The following is a 17,102-nucleotide window of genomic DNA, read 5'->3' on the forward strand; positions in this document are numbered from 1 at the left end:
CAGCTTCACACACAGAATTTGACTCTGTTGGAGCCAGAAATATTCCTGAAAGACTTAGGCTCACCAAAGCTGTCCTCCAGAGCAAAGACATTGGATGTGGTTTTGCCTTCCCTTGTCACTATGGGTCCCCTAGCTTGGCCCCAGCTCCGGGGATACAGCCTCTGAAAAAAATCTTCCAAGAAGCGATTTTCCTCCAGGCTGTTAAGTGGAATTCGCAGTTTGCAAGTTAAGGAAGCCTGCTTCGTGGAAGAGCAAGCAGCCAACTGACCCTGCGTTAGGAAGCCTGTATTTGAAAGGAATGGGTTAGCTTCTACAGCGGGAGAACCTCAGATCTGCTCAGGGGACTGAAATACTAGAGTCAGGGTCGAGGTTCTCCCCTGTCCTTTGCGCTCCTTGCAAAGACATTCCTAGCTTCTAGCGTTAGTGTCCCTGTAGTAGCAGGCTGCAGGAGCATGTGATAAATGCCTGCTGCTTTCCTGTCCTCAGCTCCGCTATTGACTTTCTATTTGAACTAGAACCCAGGCCTACTTTTAGAGGGGTTGGGGGCCAGTGTTTCCAAACTGCCAAGGGCTACGGCAATGCGAGCTCTGTCAGAGGTAAGAAAAGAGCATTTGGTTGGATTCTTCAGCTGCTGTGTGGCCGCACAGCTTCCGCGCCGCATGGAGAGCATGAGGCTCCTTGTGGCCCTATTTTGGGTACGCAGCAACACGCACACAGAGTGTCTGTGTTCACTTATGTACAGGCTTATGTACACTAGAGCCCTCCTACAGAGCAAAGACATGTGGATGTGGTTTTGCCTTTCCCTATGAATTTGGGTCTCTTACCTCGGCCCCAGCCCCGGGGAAACAGCCCCTGAGAAAATACTTACAATAAGTCTTTGGTCCATCAGCTTGAAAGCGAAGTTCGCAGAATGCAGGTAAATGAAGCCTCCCTTGTGGAAGGAGAGGCAGCCAACTGGTTTGCGTTTGCAAGCGTGTATTTGGAAGGAACGTTTTAGCTTCTACAATGGGAGACGTCCAGATCTGCTCAGAGGACCAAAATTCAGAGTCAGGGCTGAGCTCAGTGTCAGGGCCGAGCAGCTCGCATGCCATCTGTGAACCTTGTAATGACATTCCTAGGTTATAGTGGCATTGCCCATGAAGGACCAGGCTGCGGCACTGTGTCAGACATGTTTGGGCGCATTACTCTGGTCAGCTCCACTATTTCCTTTCATGTACATTTTGGTCTCTAGGCCCGGTATCAAGGGGTGCACACAGGGTGTTTTCTCGCAGGATCCAAGAATGTTCCAGACAGTCCAAGCTCACTAGCTGTTGCTAGGTCGCACATTATGCTATACTTATTGTTAACAGTAAAAATACTTTTGGAGCTCTAGTTATTTTTTTTTTCTTTTTACTTGCAATGCTAGTGATAGAACCAAAGGCTGCTATCTATATCAAAAAAGAGAAACGTAAAGGAAACTAAACAATTTTACGTAATCACATTGCCGTGGTCCTATACAGTAAACTAGAAATTCAAGGGACATGATTTTTCTGAATGCAGGAGACTTCAGTTTCATTCCTGGGTCCGGAAGATTCCCTGGAGAAGGTACAAGCTACCACTCCAGTATTCTGGCCTAGAGAATGCCATGGACTGTATAGTCCATGGAGTCACAGAGTCAGGCACCACTGAGCCACTTTCACTTTCACATGCGGATATTATGTAAAAAAAATGTGGTAACAGATCTAGAACCTTTGGCAAGCTAACGAATGAGTAATCTAAATATGGATAATCAACTTTGTCCTGCATGGTGATTACCGTCCGGTATTTGCTTTGAGAGCAGTTGAACTCCTCATTATTAAAGAGAAATAATCCTTTCCTCTTTGAAACATTTGTGAACCATTCAGTTGGGTGTGGTGAATAAAATACTTAAGGATCTAATACATAAAAATGCAATAGACAAAGCACATTATATTTTCGCTCCTTTCTCAAAGGATGGAATATTTTGTATTTGCCCTGATTTTATGTCTTGACTTCATGCACCATTGTATAGTGACATTTTTAGTTGAAATACAGTAGGACTAAAAATATTGATAGAATACTATTAAATCATGTTGGTATGTGTGGTTGTCACATAGGATTCACAGGAGATTTAAATTCACAATTGTCAACGTAAGGATTCATGCTATTTAGCTTCTTCATGAATCTATACCACAAAGGAAAAGCTTTTCACAACATATTTCACTGAGGGAACTACAAGGATGATAGGCGTAATACTATGTGTCAACTCATGGATTTCTAAGCATTGCTCACAATACAGATCTGATTTTCAACATCAGGGTTCTTTCAGTGTCCTTGAACAGCATTTGTTTTTCTGTTCAGTTCAGTTCAGTCGCTCGGTCGTGTCCGACTCTTTGTGACCCCCATTGAACCGCAGCACGCCAGACCTCCCTGTCCATCACCAATTCCCAGAGTTTATCCAAACTCGTGACCATTGGGTCGCTGATCCACTATCGTCCCCTTCTCCTCCTGTCTTCAATCTTTCCCAGCATCAGGGTCTTTTCAAATGAGTCAGCTCTCCAAAAACTGGAGTTTCAGCTTCACCATCAGTCCTTCCGATGAACACCCAGAACGGATTTCCTTTAGGATGGACTGGTTGGATTTCCTTGCAACCCAAGGGACTCTCAAGAGTCTTCTCCAACACCACAGTTCAAAAGCATCCATTCTTCTGCGCTCAGCTTTCTTTATAGTTCACCTATATATTCTGTATACAGAAGAAAAACACTCATGAGTATAAAACTTGTTCACATAAAACGAGTGTATGAATTGTTATCTTCCCGACCCAGGGATCAAACCCACATCACTTCCATATCCTGCACTGGTAGGCAGAGTATTTACTGACTGTGCTGCCGAGGAATCGATACACATTTCAAGAACCACTGCCATCAGCTTCTCCTGTTCATGACCGAAGTAGGAGAAAGAACGCTGGAAGAAGTACCCGTAAGCATATTATTTAGTCAAGGAACTGTTGTTATGCTGGATACTCCAGTTATTACTGGGACAAGTCAGTTCCTCCAATGATGATCGGTATACCTGAAAAATTCTTACAAATTCATGGGATGCGATGTCTATATGATCAATGTGTTCATCTTATGCTACTGCTTCAGGTAGACCTGTTTCAGCATGAAGGACTGCACTTGAAAGGATGCCTACTATTCCAGCTCAAGCAACAGATACTGCAGTGCAGATCACTGTCCTTTGTTGAACAGGATCAGCAGTTTGTCAACATAGGTAACACGCCAGAGCAAGCCTTGGGATGCAACTCTGAAAACAGGCTAGGCCCTCTTTTTCCCAAGCCCTGCGATAAAATACAAATCCAAAAAAGAAAAATAGCAACGATTTTGTCAGGACTTCCTCACTTTTTTTTCTGGATGGCAGGAAGCACACACTGAGGCCAGATGACTGCAGGATTTAATTGTGAGCTAACATTGGCTGGGGTGGAAGCTCATCACTCTAGGAATAATGTGGCTCAGCTAAACCGTTTGATGTTCATTCACTTCATGTGCATAGAGTTCCATAATCCTTGGTTAAGGAATTCAGTAAGTTGTACTTCCTTACACCTTCACCATCTCTTGGTTTACACGAATGTCAATTCCTAGTCCAGCACTTATTTATACAACGAGTGTTACAGGTAGTAATAGTGCATCAATGATGATGAGCAATGACAGGAAGTCTATTTCTTCTCTGTTTGACTTCTCTACTTTTATATAACCAAGCAGTGAAATATACTTACGGATTTGAATATTTTAGTGGCATGTAGAAATACATAGTGTTGGCACAATAATTATCAGGGTATCGTGTCTTTTTCATATATTCCTTTGGAGATTCTGTTCCATTATACGTTATCATAAGATATTCAATACAGTTTCCAAAACTATAGAGTAGGTCCTTGTGGTTTCTTTCATACATAGTACTATGTAGTTGTTAATACTTCAAACAAAAACTGGTACACAAATATTCATAGCGACCTTATTCACAATAGCCCAAAGGTAGAACCCATTCAAGTGTCCATCGGTGGGTGAATGAATATGCATCACAGGGTATATTCAAAAGCTTGAACAGTATTCTACCATACAAAAAGATAAACTGAAATGGTTCTGCCACTGCACAAGACACTACAGAAATTACTCCAAAACTAACACATGGAACAAACAGATATTTCAATTCTAATTCATGCTATGTACCCAAAAGGTTTGGAAAAGGGGGCTGAAAAAATGCATATTGCTGCAGTCATAGTCACAACAGCATGATTCACACTGGCCAACAAAAGGAGGCAATCTAAGTGTCCATGGACAGCCAGTTCCATAAACAAACTGTGGTAGACACACAATGGAATTTTTTTCGGCCCTTCAAAGTCGGTAATTCTGACAATGCCACAATGTGGATGAACCTTATGGTCGTTATATTAAGTGAAATAAACCAGACCAAAAAAGGAGAAACGTTCTGTGATTCCACTAGTATGAAATTTCCAAACAAGTCAAGTCCAAAGCCAGAAGAAGCAGAAAGTGATTCCCAGGGATCGAAGACAGTTCATGTTTCACAGAACCCACCCAGTTTCCCTTGGGGAAACTGACTTCTCATGACATCTCCAAAAATAATTGGAAGCCATATCCAGTCAAATGAATGTAGACATAATTTTATAATGTACACCAACCTCACTCAAACTTCTCAACAGATAAAAGGCAAATTGTATCTGTGATACCTCAGCTTTGTTTAAAACTGTATCTACAGTACCTTTGTTTTGCTTATGAAATTTAACCAAAACAAAACAAAACACTAAAGTCTATCCAAAAATGGACATAAAAATTATAACATGAACTTTAAAAAATTATAAATTTAAACTGTGAAAAACCTCATTCACAAAACTTAAACACAAGCCACAGAAAAATATATTGACAAAATACATATATGATAAAGGATCGTTCTCCAAATATACCAAAATATCTGGAACAAACAACCTCATTAAAAGTGTATAAATCTGAACGCCTGGCCAAAGAAAAGATACAGATAGTAAATCAGCATATCAAAAATACTCAAAATCATATATCATTAGGAAATTACAATCTAAAACAGCAGTGAAGTAGCACTGCACACCTATTAGATCCAGTAAGCTCAAAAAGGGGAAGGGGGCACGGGCTTCTCTGGTGGCTCAGTGGTAAAGAATCTGCGTGACGATGCAAGACACTCAGGTTTCATCCCTTACCCAGGAAGATCCCACCTGCCAGAGAAATTTAGCCGGATTTTTCCACAGCTAAACAAGGCTCACCTGTGACCTGAACACTACACGTCTAGCACTTACTAAACAGTTTTGAAAAAGTGTCCAGACAAAAAATATCACACAATAATACACAGCAGCTCTACTTCTAACAGTTAAAAACTTTAAAAACTTTCAAATATCAGGATGTCTTCAGGCGATGACTGTGTAAGCAAATTGGGATACATCCAAAGTGAAGGGGAGCAAATGCTACCCCAAAATATACCACTTCAGCATGAGAATTAGTTGGACCTAATTAACTTTCTTTTCTTTAAGAGGACACATGCTCATCTCTGAAACCCAAGTTCAAGATGGCTCTCCTGTGAGTCACATTTACAAGAGAAATCTCATTTCAAAGGAATCCTCGGTATATACCAGATAGAATGATGACAGTCTTGTGAAACTTTTTTTTTTTTTTTTTATCAATAGGGAAAGCTAAGATGTAAATCTGTACAACAACCATACCCTGCATTTCCTTTGGCTTTATTTTTATTAAATATAGATTTTTTTTCTTTTTTTTTTGTATTTGGCTGCACCAGATCGACCTTTGTTGAGGCCAGCCAGATATCATTGTGGCATGGGAAATCTAGTTCTCAGATCACGGATTGAACCTGGGCCTCCTTCTTTGGGAGTGTCCAATCTTAGCTACTGGACCACCAGGAAGCCCCTGCTTTGGTTTAAGATGACGATGGTATCTAAGGTGATATCTTGGGCCATTTCAGTAAATGACTCAGTTTCCTGAGTTTCTTCAAAGCACGCACAAGGTACACATTATTAAACCGGTTTGCAAAACAAGGAAAGGTAGTTCATACTACAACACTGTATGCTTACAAATATCTAAATGGTAAATGGCATGTTATTTATTTTTAATTACTGTGCAGAAAAAAAAGAATGCAGGATTCACACATTTTACAACATGAATAAACATTAAAACCATCTTTAGTGAAAAATATCCATATAGAAAAGGCCACACAGATCCCATATTCGCCGTCTGCTTTAAATCCATCAAATTTGTCCAAATCACTGAAAATCTCAGTAACATTCTTAAAAAAAAAAAAAAGATGGGAAGAAAAGTTATATTCATACAATTGAACAATTACTGAAAGGGAAGTGGGGCTGTGGATTACATTATACTGTAGAAACCATATGATGTCCTGATTTTGGAGACTATGTGCAGGTTCTGCAGGAGAATGCACCCATTTTAGATAAAACACATAGACTGTTTTAGATGATGTGGCAAATGTGAGCACTTTTTGCCTTTGCTAGAAGTTTTCTGTACATTTTACCCGGAAAGGAAATTATGTTTCAAAACAAACAAGTCAGATGAGACAGGCATGAAAATTTTCTATAGAGCTCAGACTTACCCAGGTGAAGTTCAAGGAAAGCTGTGATGCTCCACTGCCCTTGAAGGAGTCCAAATGGAATGAAGAAGTACTGTGGGAAGTCTATTAGTAACCACCATGCCTTGGGTCTGCGGGAGAAACAGATTTTATAAATAAAATTTTCCCCATAACTTCACAAAAAGTTGTTAGACTACATTCGGTAAAGTTTAAAAATTTCTGATCAATTGGCAATCATATAAAATACTACAACTTACAATCCCAATCAATATACAAAACTCACTTGCATTTGTGTACACTAATACCAATCAGAAAAAAAAAAAATTAAGAAAATCCCACTTATAATTGCATCCAAAAGAATAAAATATTTAGCAACAAACTTAATGAAGGACAGAAAAGACCAGTAGTCAGAAAACTAGAAAGCACTGATAAAGAAACCAAAGAAAAGACAAATAACCAGAAAACTATTCCACGCTCAGGCACTGGAACAATGAGGAATTAAAATGTCCATTGCAAACAAAGCCATCAACAAGTACACTGACTGAAATCACAAAATGATATTGAATTCCCTTTTTCACAGAAACATAAATACTCCTACTAGTAGGCTGCTAATATTGAACAGGACCTTAAAGGGCCAAGAAGACTGAGAAAGAAGAACACAGCTGGAGGCATCCTCCTCTCTGACTTTAAACTACAGCACGGCCCTGTAGTAACCACCACAGTGAGGAACTGGCAGGAACACAGACACAGGGACTCCAGGAAAGAAGAGAGAGCCCAGGAATGAACACATATGGACGTGGTAAGTTCATGAAAATCAAACCAGGAACGAACCAAGAGGAAAGGACAGTCTTCTGAAGAAACAGGGACAGGAAAACTGACCACCTACTCGGAAGAACATCCGTGAAGGTCATCCTCTAGGCCATTGAAAAGAAATCGAACTGAAAACCCGCCAATTGCACATGGAGCTCTCCCCCCCAGCTCCAACCCCCGAGTCTCGGAGATGGACCTCCGGTCAGCGCTCAGGTGGACACAGGAAATGTCTACTTCGTCCTCATTTTCCCCTCTTGCAGCGCCTCCCTGCTGGCGGGCACTGAGGCAACCCTGCTCCTCTCAGCTGGGACGCAGCCCTGTGACCCTGGAGCCCGAGCCCTGAGGGGCCTGAGGAGACAAAGCTCCCGCCAGAGAAGAGCAGGCAGCCCCGCGCTCACAGACCTCAGAGGGCTCACCCACAAGCAGCTCTGCTGTGAGCACTAAGGCTGGAAGCCCAAACTGAAATGGAGCACAATGGCTCCATGACCCTCCTCAAAACACGGCTAAGGAACAGTCAGAGCCTGGATGGAATGCAGCCCTAAAAAGGAACACATTTGAGTCCGTTCTACGGAAGGGGATGAACCTAGAGTGTAATAAACAGGCAAGTCAGTCAGAACGAGAAAAACATGGAATTGAGAAGGAGGAGTCGGATGAATCTGTTCACATAGCAGCACCGGAGATGCAGACATAGAGGACAGACTTAGGGACAAGAGTGGTGAAAAAGAGGGAGAGGGTGAGATGAATGCAGAGAGCAGCATGGACGCCAACATTTGTAAATAGACAACCAGCGGGAATTTGCTGTTAGGACTCAGGGAACTCAAACTGGGGCTCTGAAGTAACCTGGAGAGGTGGGGATGGAAGGGATGTGGGAGGGAGATTCCAGAACGAGGGGACGTTCGTGTGGATGTATGACAAATTAAACTGATATTGTAAAGCAGTGATCAATCAACTAGAAATAAATAACTGTTTAAAAAAGAGAGAGAGATGAAATGAACAGAAGCACAAACATTGCAATTAACAACGGAGTTCCATTTAAAAAACTATACAATTTGAGAAAACAACAAAAGATCTACATGGCCTCTGGTCTGGTGATGAGTTCTAACACACAACAAAAAAGCCAACTTACCCAATTAGGAATATACATAATTTCAAACATTGACTTTTACAATTTTATACATTTACTCTGAGAAGGACCTTATTCCAGAGAACCAAAGGACACTCTGTTAAATGACCCAGTGACCACCCACCCTTGCTAGGCAACAGAGAAGAGAAAACACCTGCAGGAGTCATCTTACAACAGGAGGTCCTGGTAAGGAACAAGGAACTAACAACCTCTCACCAACCAGGATTCTGGAGAGGTCAGCAAGAGGTCAACAAGAGATGGGAGACTGCAGTCCAGAGGTCCTAGCAACTTCCACCTAGCAACAAAGACCCAGCATAGTCGAAACGAATTCAGTGTTACAAAAAATAAATAAATAAAAGGACAGAAGTTCTTCGAATACATGACTGAGATTAGGGGTGAGGCAGTACATATATGTGCCAGGATAATCTTAAAGTACAAGAAAGTAAAGAAAGTAAAGACAACTATCAAGCTGTCCAAAGTGATGAAAATGAATGATTACACAGGTTTATCTGTATACACTAGCAGATAATAATCTGAAAAGGAATTTTAAAAAATTCCCTTTCAATAATGTCAACATGAATAAATTGCTTTGCCATGGATGTAACGAGGATGACAAGACTGGCACACTGGAAATTCTACACCATGGCTGAAAAATATCCTGAATACATGGACAGATATTCCATAGTGATGGAAAGACTTAAGATGGCAATACCATGGAATGCATCTTGAATCTGAAATGAAGATTCGATATGACTTGATCGTTCAGAGCTTTTGTGTCATCAAGTGTTATTAAAGGACAAAAGAGATAGAGAAAGCTGCTGACATAGACTTGCAGCGGGGTGGGGGTGGGGGGCAGTAAGCGTACCCCCTGCTGGTCTTTAGCCAGATGTTATACAGCCACTAGCAGTCTGCTAAGGAAAGAAAGGCAATGTCTCAGAGCGTGGCACCAGGCCCCCTCACCCACGACATGCATTGAGATAACATGGGCAGCAGGTGAGTCATCCCAGGCAAAAAAATGATTGACATGAATCTTGAAGAAAGGCAGATTTTCAGGCAAATATATCATTTCCTTAACATAGATTAGGAGAACAAGGTACGAGGAAAACATACTGTTTTGTTCAAGTCACTTCTGAGCATTTTGGGGAAACCGACCTGAAGCCAGAGTCTAGCGGAAATACATAGGATATTAACATCGCTTAAGAAAAACATTTCCTTAGGAGAAAATGCATTGCTTAGCTCAAGGTTTGTCTGGGAAATTGTTAAACATCAGGAGATGGCTCCAAGCTGGATTTCCACACACAAGAACATCCATGCAAAGGACAAGCCTGCACAGCCCATCTGCCCCACCCCACAGCCAGCCGCATTTCCAAGTGACCTCCTTAGGCCTTCCCCAAACTACAGGGGCACCTCTGGGTTTCCTGTTTCCCTCATTTTTCAGACTCTTTTCTTAAAAAAGAAAAGAAAAGAAAAACAAAAAACAAATAAAAAAGCACACACATTTCTTCATATAATGCCACAGTGGAAGGAAAACAGGCCTTCAATATTTAGACCTCAATTTGCTTTATTTTTTTTTAATTACACCACCACATAATTTAAAATTTTTACACGTTCTAATTATTCAGTTCCAGTACACCAAACTTTTATTGCACAGGGTCCCCATGAAAAGTCCCACGCAGCTGGACAGCCACAGATTCTGCCATGAAAGGGCAGCAAGGTGCCCTCCTCCCTTCTTTTCTGCCTGGGCAGCCACTGCATTTTTAAATCCATGCAACCTACTAAGTTTCTAGGGTGCAATCCGTGGACCCTTCCTTTCCCATCCCAGCAGGTGGTGAAGGGCCCACTGGCCTACAAAGTGCCAGAAGCAGGGCTGGGCCAGCACGCCAGAGTTCAGGGCTCTGTCCCTTGGACTTCCAGCGGACACTAGGCTGCTTGGGAAAACCGCGCGGCTCTGAGCTTTGCGCAAAGGGGTGGAGTGGTAAAGGCCTTGACCCCAAAGGCGAGGCCTTTCTGCGACCGCCAGGTTGGGGAGCTCCGAGAATTGAATACGTGGTTCCCTGCTCCACGCAATCCCAGTTCCCTTACCTATGGTCCGCACCCCTCTGCTCCACCCACTGGATGCCAATCCAGGGGAACCAGGAGCGCACTAAATGGGCGTTCCCTGACGCAATGGCTACCCCCGAGAGCACAACTGGGGAATACCCCCACCCACCACTGCCACGACCTGCCTTCCCGTCCCGCGCCAGCCGGGTTTGTCCGCCCCTGGCACGCTCTTGGTGCGTTCCCAGCCACAGTGGCGACAACCGAGAGCACAACTGGGACCCCCACCCGTGCCCCGACATGACACGACCCCCGCCCCTCGCCGCCCGGGGTTTGCCCCTCCCCTGGCGCGCTCCCGGTGCTGTCCCCACCTTCACCACGGGCTTCCGGTGAGCCCTGCCCCCACGCCCAGTTCCAGGAGAGGCTCTCGGACATATTTCACTTACTGCTGCCAGATGAAACCCGAGGACAAGTAAATCCACCCCACAGAGACAATCCAAGCTGTCTATGATTTAGGGATAAAACGATGACTACAGAAAGGATAGATGACCTGACCTAGGAGGGCCATGATATTCTATAGATCCAGACAAAATTGGTTACCAAGGAACCTTTTTTTCTTGGAACACAGAAAGCTGGTTCTTTTCATATGCAATTACACACAATGAGCTTGTTACCAAAGCCTGCCTTGCCGCCACACCCCACCCCCCAGGAAAACGGCTCAAAGAAATATTTTAAATCTCAGGCGGAAACCTGGAAGATCTCTTGGCTGTCTGTCTGGATTTATGTATGTCTCAGTGTGAGCCTTGTGGTTTTTGATAATATTGCTCAAGTTCTGAGTTCTTATTTAAATGGTCTCCAGAAAGGGTAGCCCTTACATATCAAACTGTTGGAAATACAAGAAAACTTTGACCCAAATGAATGTCAGAGTCCCGTGAACTGGGAAATAGTCAATATTAAATATGTAGTATTTTTGTTTTCGCTACTCTACTCTAGACATATCTACGAGTCTTCATGACCCAGATAATCACTACGATGTGATCACTGACCTAGAGCCAGACATCCTGGAATGTGAAGTCCAGTGGGCCTTAGAAAGCATCACTATGAACAAAGTTAGTGGAGGTGATTAATTCCAGTTGAGCTATTACAAATCCTGAAAGATGATGCTGTGAAAGTGCTACACTCAATATGCCAGCAAATTTGGAAAAGTCAGCAGTGGCCACAGGACTGGAAAAGGGCAGTTATCATTCCAATCCCAAAGGAAGGCAATGCCAAAGAATGCTCAAACGACCGCACAATTGCACTCATCTCACATGCTAGTAAAGTAATGCTCAAAATTCTCCAAGCCAGGCTTCAGCAATAAGTGAACCGTGAACTTCCTGATGTTCAAGCTGGTTTTAGAAAAGGCAGAGGAACCCGAGATCAAATTGCCAACATCTGCTGGATCAGGGAAAAAGCAAGAGAGTTCCAGAAATAAATCTGCTTCTGCTTCATTGACTATGCCAAAGCCTTTGACTGTGTGGATCACAGTAAATTGTGGGAAATTCTGAAAGAGATGGGAATACCAGACCACCTGACCTGCCTCTTGAGCAATCTGTATGCAGGTCAGGAAGCAACAATTAGAACTGGACATGGAACAACAGACTGGTTCCAAATAGGAAAAGGAGTACATCCAGGCTGTATATCATCACCCTGCTTATTTAACTTATATGCAGAGCACATCATGAGAAACGCCGGACTGGAAGAAATACAAGCAGGAATCAAGATTGCCGGGAGAAATATCAATCACCTCAGATATGCAGATGACACCACCCTTATGGCAGAAAGTCAAGAGGAACTCAAAAGCCTCTTGATGAAAGTGACAGTGTAGAGTGAAAAAGTTGGCTTAAAGCTCAACATTCAGAAAACAAAGATCATGGCATCTGGTGCCATTACTTCATGGGTAATAGATGAGGGAACAGTGGAAAGAGTGTCAGAGTTTATTTGGGTGGGGGCTCCCAAATCACTGCAGATGGTGACTGCAGCCATGAAATTAAAAGACGCTTACTCCTTGGAAGGAAAGTTATGACCAACCTAGATAGCATATTCAAAAGCAGAGATATTACTTTGCCAACAAAGGTCTGTCTAGTCAAGGCTATGGTTTTTCCTATGGTCATGGATGGCTGTGAGAAGTGAACCGTGAGGAAGGCTGGGAGCCGAAGAATTGATGCTTTTGAACTGTGGTGTTGGAGAAGAGTCTTGCGAGTCCCTTGGACTGCAAGGAGATCCAACCAGTCCTTTCTGAAGGAGATCAGCCCTGGGATTTCTTTGGAGGGAATGATGCTGAAGCTGAAACTCCAGCACTTTGGCTACCTCATGCCAAGGGTTGACTCATTGGAAAAGACTCTGATGCTGGGAGGGATTGGGGGCAGAAGGAGAAGGGGACGACAGAGGATGAGATGGCTGGATGGCATCACTGACTCATTGGACGTGAGTCTGAGTGAACTCCGGGAGTTGGTGCTGGACAGGGAGGCCTTGCATTCTGCGATTTATGGAGTCTCGAAGAGTCGGACACGACTGAGCGACAGAAATGAACTGAACTGAACTGAACTGAAGAGTCATCAACATTAAGCACAAAATGTTCATAGTGCCTAGGTTTATTCTACGTTAAAAACTGCTATATTGTTATATCTGTCACAAGCTTGTCAACAACCAAGTACCTCTAAACAACAACAAAGATAAAAAATGTAACTGTGATATGAGCTTTTAGAGAAACCATTCACAATAATTTACTCTAAAATATCTGTCTATAATAGTCTTGATTGAAGGCAGAGGAGAAGGGCACGACAGAGGATAGGATGGTTGGATGGCATCACTGACTCGATGGACATGAGTTTGAGCAAGCCCCTTGAGTTGGTGATGGACACGGAAGCCTGGTGTCCTGCAGGCCACGGGGTCCCAAAGAGTCAGACACGACTGAGCAACTGAAGTGAACTGAACTTACAATCGTTTCTCCAGGTGTTTTGGGTACCTGAGTTTCTATCCTTGTGCTAAACTAGGTGACGACAGTGTATTGAATAGCTAGGTCATTTCCAAATAAATTGAAGTTCTGAAACATTCACGACCTGAAAGGACGCAGAAACAAGAGATTTTTGACTGTCCATGAAGAGTGTCCGGCACCATCCTGACATGTTCAGTGTAAGAAAGCAATTTCTTTGTGTTGTTTTCTTTTGTTCTTGTGGGTGGAGGGTGGGGGGCGGGGGCGGGGTATTATCACTGATACGAATGTTCACCAATCTATAGAATGCCAATATAAAAGTCAGTTCTGGGTTGCTGAAGGGAGATGTCTGACTTGTTATGAAAAGAAGGTGTGTGGAATGAAATCGCATTTTATGAAGGAAACCGAAGTAGTTCTCTCTTACAGGCGGCAGTTTCAGGATGGGAGAAGAACAGGAATGGGTACAAAATGAGATAAGGAGGCTGTAGGGAAAGTGGACGCCCAGAAAAGAGTTTTGTGCCTAGCACAAGTTTTCTTGAGATGTTGAACTGCCTTTGCTAATGGATTTTAAGTGTCTTTACGTCTTAAGTAATCTGTTCTAGGTTGACCTTTGAAATCTTTTGTTAGCTTTGGCTAAGTGGAGAAGTATTGTGTCACGGTGACTTATGTGATCCTACCTGACTGTTGGAAATGCTTTGGATATCTATGCATAAGCCTGCCTAAATAATTGCCTTCTAGCGAACTTTGGGATGCTTCAGAGGGCCCCTGAGACTTCCCAAAGAGAGATATGAAACAACCTGAGTTTATTTGGCACGTGAAACTACATGGGAAGTGCTGCCAGAAAGAGGGATGAATCTCCCCCAAGTTATATTATACGCTGGATGTTACTGGAAGGTATAGTTGGGGCCGAGGCAGAAAAGGAGGAGAGCGAGATGGCATTTGTAGTTGGGCAGGGGGTGATAAGTCCCACTGACTGCAATCACAAAATGATATGCAATGGCCTTTTTCACAGAAACAGAAATACTCCTACTAGTAGGCTGCTAATATTGAACAGGACCTTAAAGGGCCAAGAAGACTGAGAAAGAAGAACACAGCTGGAGGCATCTTCCTCTCTGACTTCAAACTACAGCACGGCCCTGTAGTAACCACCACAGTGAGGAACTGGCAGGAACACAGACACATGGACTCCAGGAGAGAAGAGAGAGCCCAGGAATGAACACATATGGATGTGGTCAGTTCATGAAAATCAAACCAGGAACGAGCAAAGAGGAAAGGACAGTCTTCTGAAGAAACAGGGACAGGAAAACTGGCCACCTACTCGGAAGAACATCTGTGAAGGCCATCCTCTAGGCCATCGAAAAGAAATCGAACTGAAAACCCGCCATTTGCACATGGAGCTCTCCCCCCCAGCCCCAACCCCCGAGTGCTCGGAGATGGACCTCCGGTCAGCGCTCAGCTGGACACAGGAAATGTCTACTTCGTCCTCATTTTCCCCTCTTGCAGCGCCTCCCTGCTGGAGGGCACAGAGGCAACCCCGCTCCTCTCAGCTGGGAGCGCAGCCCCGTGACCCTGGAGCCCGAGCCCTGAGGGGCCTGAGGAGACAAAGCTCCCGCCAGGGAAGAGTGGGCAGCCCCACGCTTGCAGACCTCAGAGGGCTCACCCACAAGCAGCTCTGCTGTGAGCACTAAGGCTGGAAGCCCAAACTGAAATGGAGCACAATGGCTCCATGATCCTCCTCAAAACACGGCTAAGGAACAGTCAGAGCCTGGATGGAACACATTTAAGTCCGTTCTAAGGAAGGGGATGAACCGAGAGCATATTAAACAGGCAAGTCAGTCAGAAAGAGAAAAACATGGAATTGAGAAGGATGGGTCTGACGAATCTGTTCACATAGCAGCGCTGGAGACGCAGACAAAGTGGACAGACTTACGGACCAGGGTGGGGAACAAGAGGGAGAGGGTGACATGAATGGAGAGAGCAGCATGGAGGTATGTACACCAACATTTGTAAATAGACAACCAGTGGGAATTTGCTGTTAGAACTCAGGGAACTCAAACTCGGACACTGTAATAACCTAGAGAGGTGGGGATGCATGGGATGTGGGAGGGAGATTCCAGAGCTGGGGACACACGTACATCTATGGTTCATTCCCGTGGATGTATGACAAATCAAACCGATATTGTAAAGCAGTGATCAATCAACTAGAAATAAATAACTGTTTATTTAAAAAAAAAAAAAAAAAAGACATGAACAGAAGCACAAACTTTGCAACTAACACCAGAATTCCATTTAAAAAACTATACAATTTGAGAAAACAACAAAAGATCTACATGGCCTTTGGTCTGGTGATGAGTTCTAACACACAACAAAAAAAGCCAACTTACCCAATTAGGAATATACATAATTTCAAACATTGACTTTTACAATTTTATACATTTACTCTGAGAAGGACCTTTTTCCAGAGAACCAAATGACACTCTGTTAAATGAACCAGTGACCACCCACCCTTGCCAGGCAACAGAGAAGAGAAAACACCTGCAGGAGTCATCTTACAACAGGAGGTCCTGGTAAGGAACAAGGAACTAACAAGCTCCCACCAACCAGGATTCTGGAGAGGTCAGCAAGAGGTCAACAAGAGATGGGAGACTGCAGTCCAGAGGTCCTAGCAACTTCCACCTAGCAACAAAGACCCAGCATAGTCAAAACGAATTCAGTGTTACAAAAAATAAATAAATAAAAGGACAGAAGTTCTTTGAACACATGACTGAGATTAGGGGTGAGGCAGTACATGTATGTGCCAGGATAATCTTAAAGTATGAGAAAGGAAAGAAAGTAAAGACAACTATCAAGCTGTCCAAAGTGATGAAAATGAATGATCACACAGTTTTATCTGTATACACTAGCAGATAATAATCTGAAAAGGAATTTAAAAAAAATTCCCTTTCAATAATGTCAACATGAATAAAATGCTTTGCCATGGATGTAACGAGGATGACAAGACTGGCACACTGGAAATTCTACACCATGGCTGAAAAATATCCTGAATACATGGACAGATACTCCATAGCGATGGAAAGACTTAAGATGGCAATACCATGGAATACATCGTCAATCTGAAATGAAGATTCGATATGACTTGATCGCTCAGAGCTTTTGTGTCATCAAGTGTTATTAAAGGATGAAAGAGATAGAGAAAGCTGCTGACATAGTCTTGCAGCAGGGTGGGGGTGGGGCGGGGAGTAAGAGCACCCCCTGCTGGTCTTTAGCCAGATGTTATACAGCCACTAGCAGTCTGCTAAGGAAAGAAAGGCAGTGTCTCAGAGAATGGCACCAGGCCCCTCCCCCACGACATGCATTGAGATAACATGGGCAGCAGGTGAGTCATCCCGGGCCAAAAATTGATTGACATGAATCTTGAAGAAAGGGAGATTTCCAGGCAAATACATCGTTTCCTTAACATGGATTAGGAGAACAAGGTAGGACGAAAACCTACTGTTTAGTTCAAGTCGCTTCTGAGGCTTTTGGGGA

The 17,102-nt window shown here is 43.4% G+C and overlaps 1 long non-coding RNA gene across 1 annotated transcript in view; it reads right to left on the bottom strand.

Annotated features, from left to right (window-relative positions):
* Positions 1-1,968: 1,968 nt before the first annotated feature.
* Positions 1,969-17,102, bottom strand: part of LOC129630042 (uncharacterized) — a 52,594-nt gene continuing 37,460 nt past the window's right edge. Inside the window, exons 2-3 of the long non-coding RNA XR_008703476.1 lie at positions 6,655-6,761; positions 1,969-2,740 (exon numbers count right to left, since the gene is read on the bottom strand). This is a non-coding gene — a long non-coding RNA (uncharacterized LOC129630042). The remainder of the gene's footprint in view (positions 2,741-6,654; positions 6,762-17,102) is intronic.

The sequence above is a fragment of the Bubalus kerabau genome, chromosome 16, assembly GCF_029407905.1.
Source record: "Bubalus kerabau isolate K-KA32 ecotype Philippines breed swamp buffalo chromosome 16, PCC_UOA_SB_1v2, whole genome shotgun sequence".
In the NCBI taxonomy this organism is placed as follows: Eukaryota; Metazoa; Chordata; class Mammalia; order Artiodactyla; family Bovidae; genus Bubalus; species Bubalus kerabau.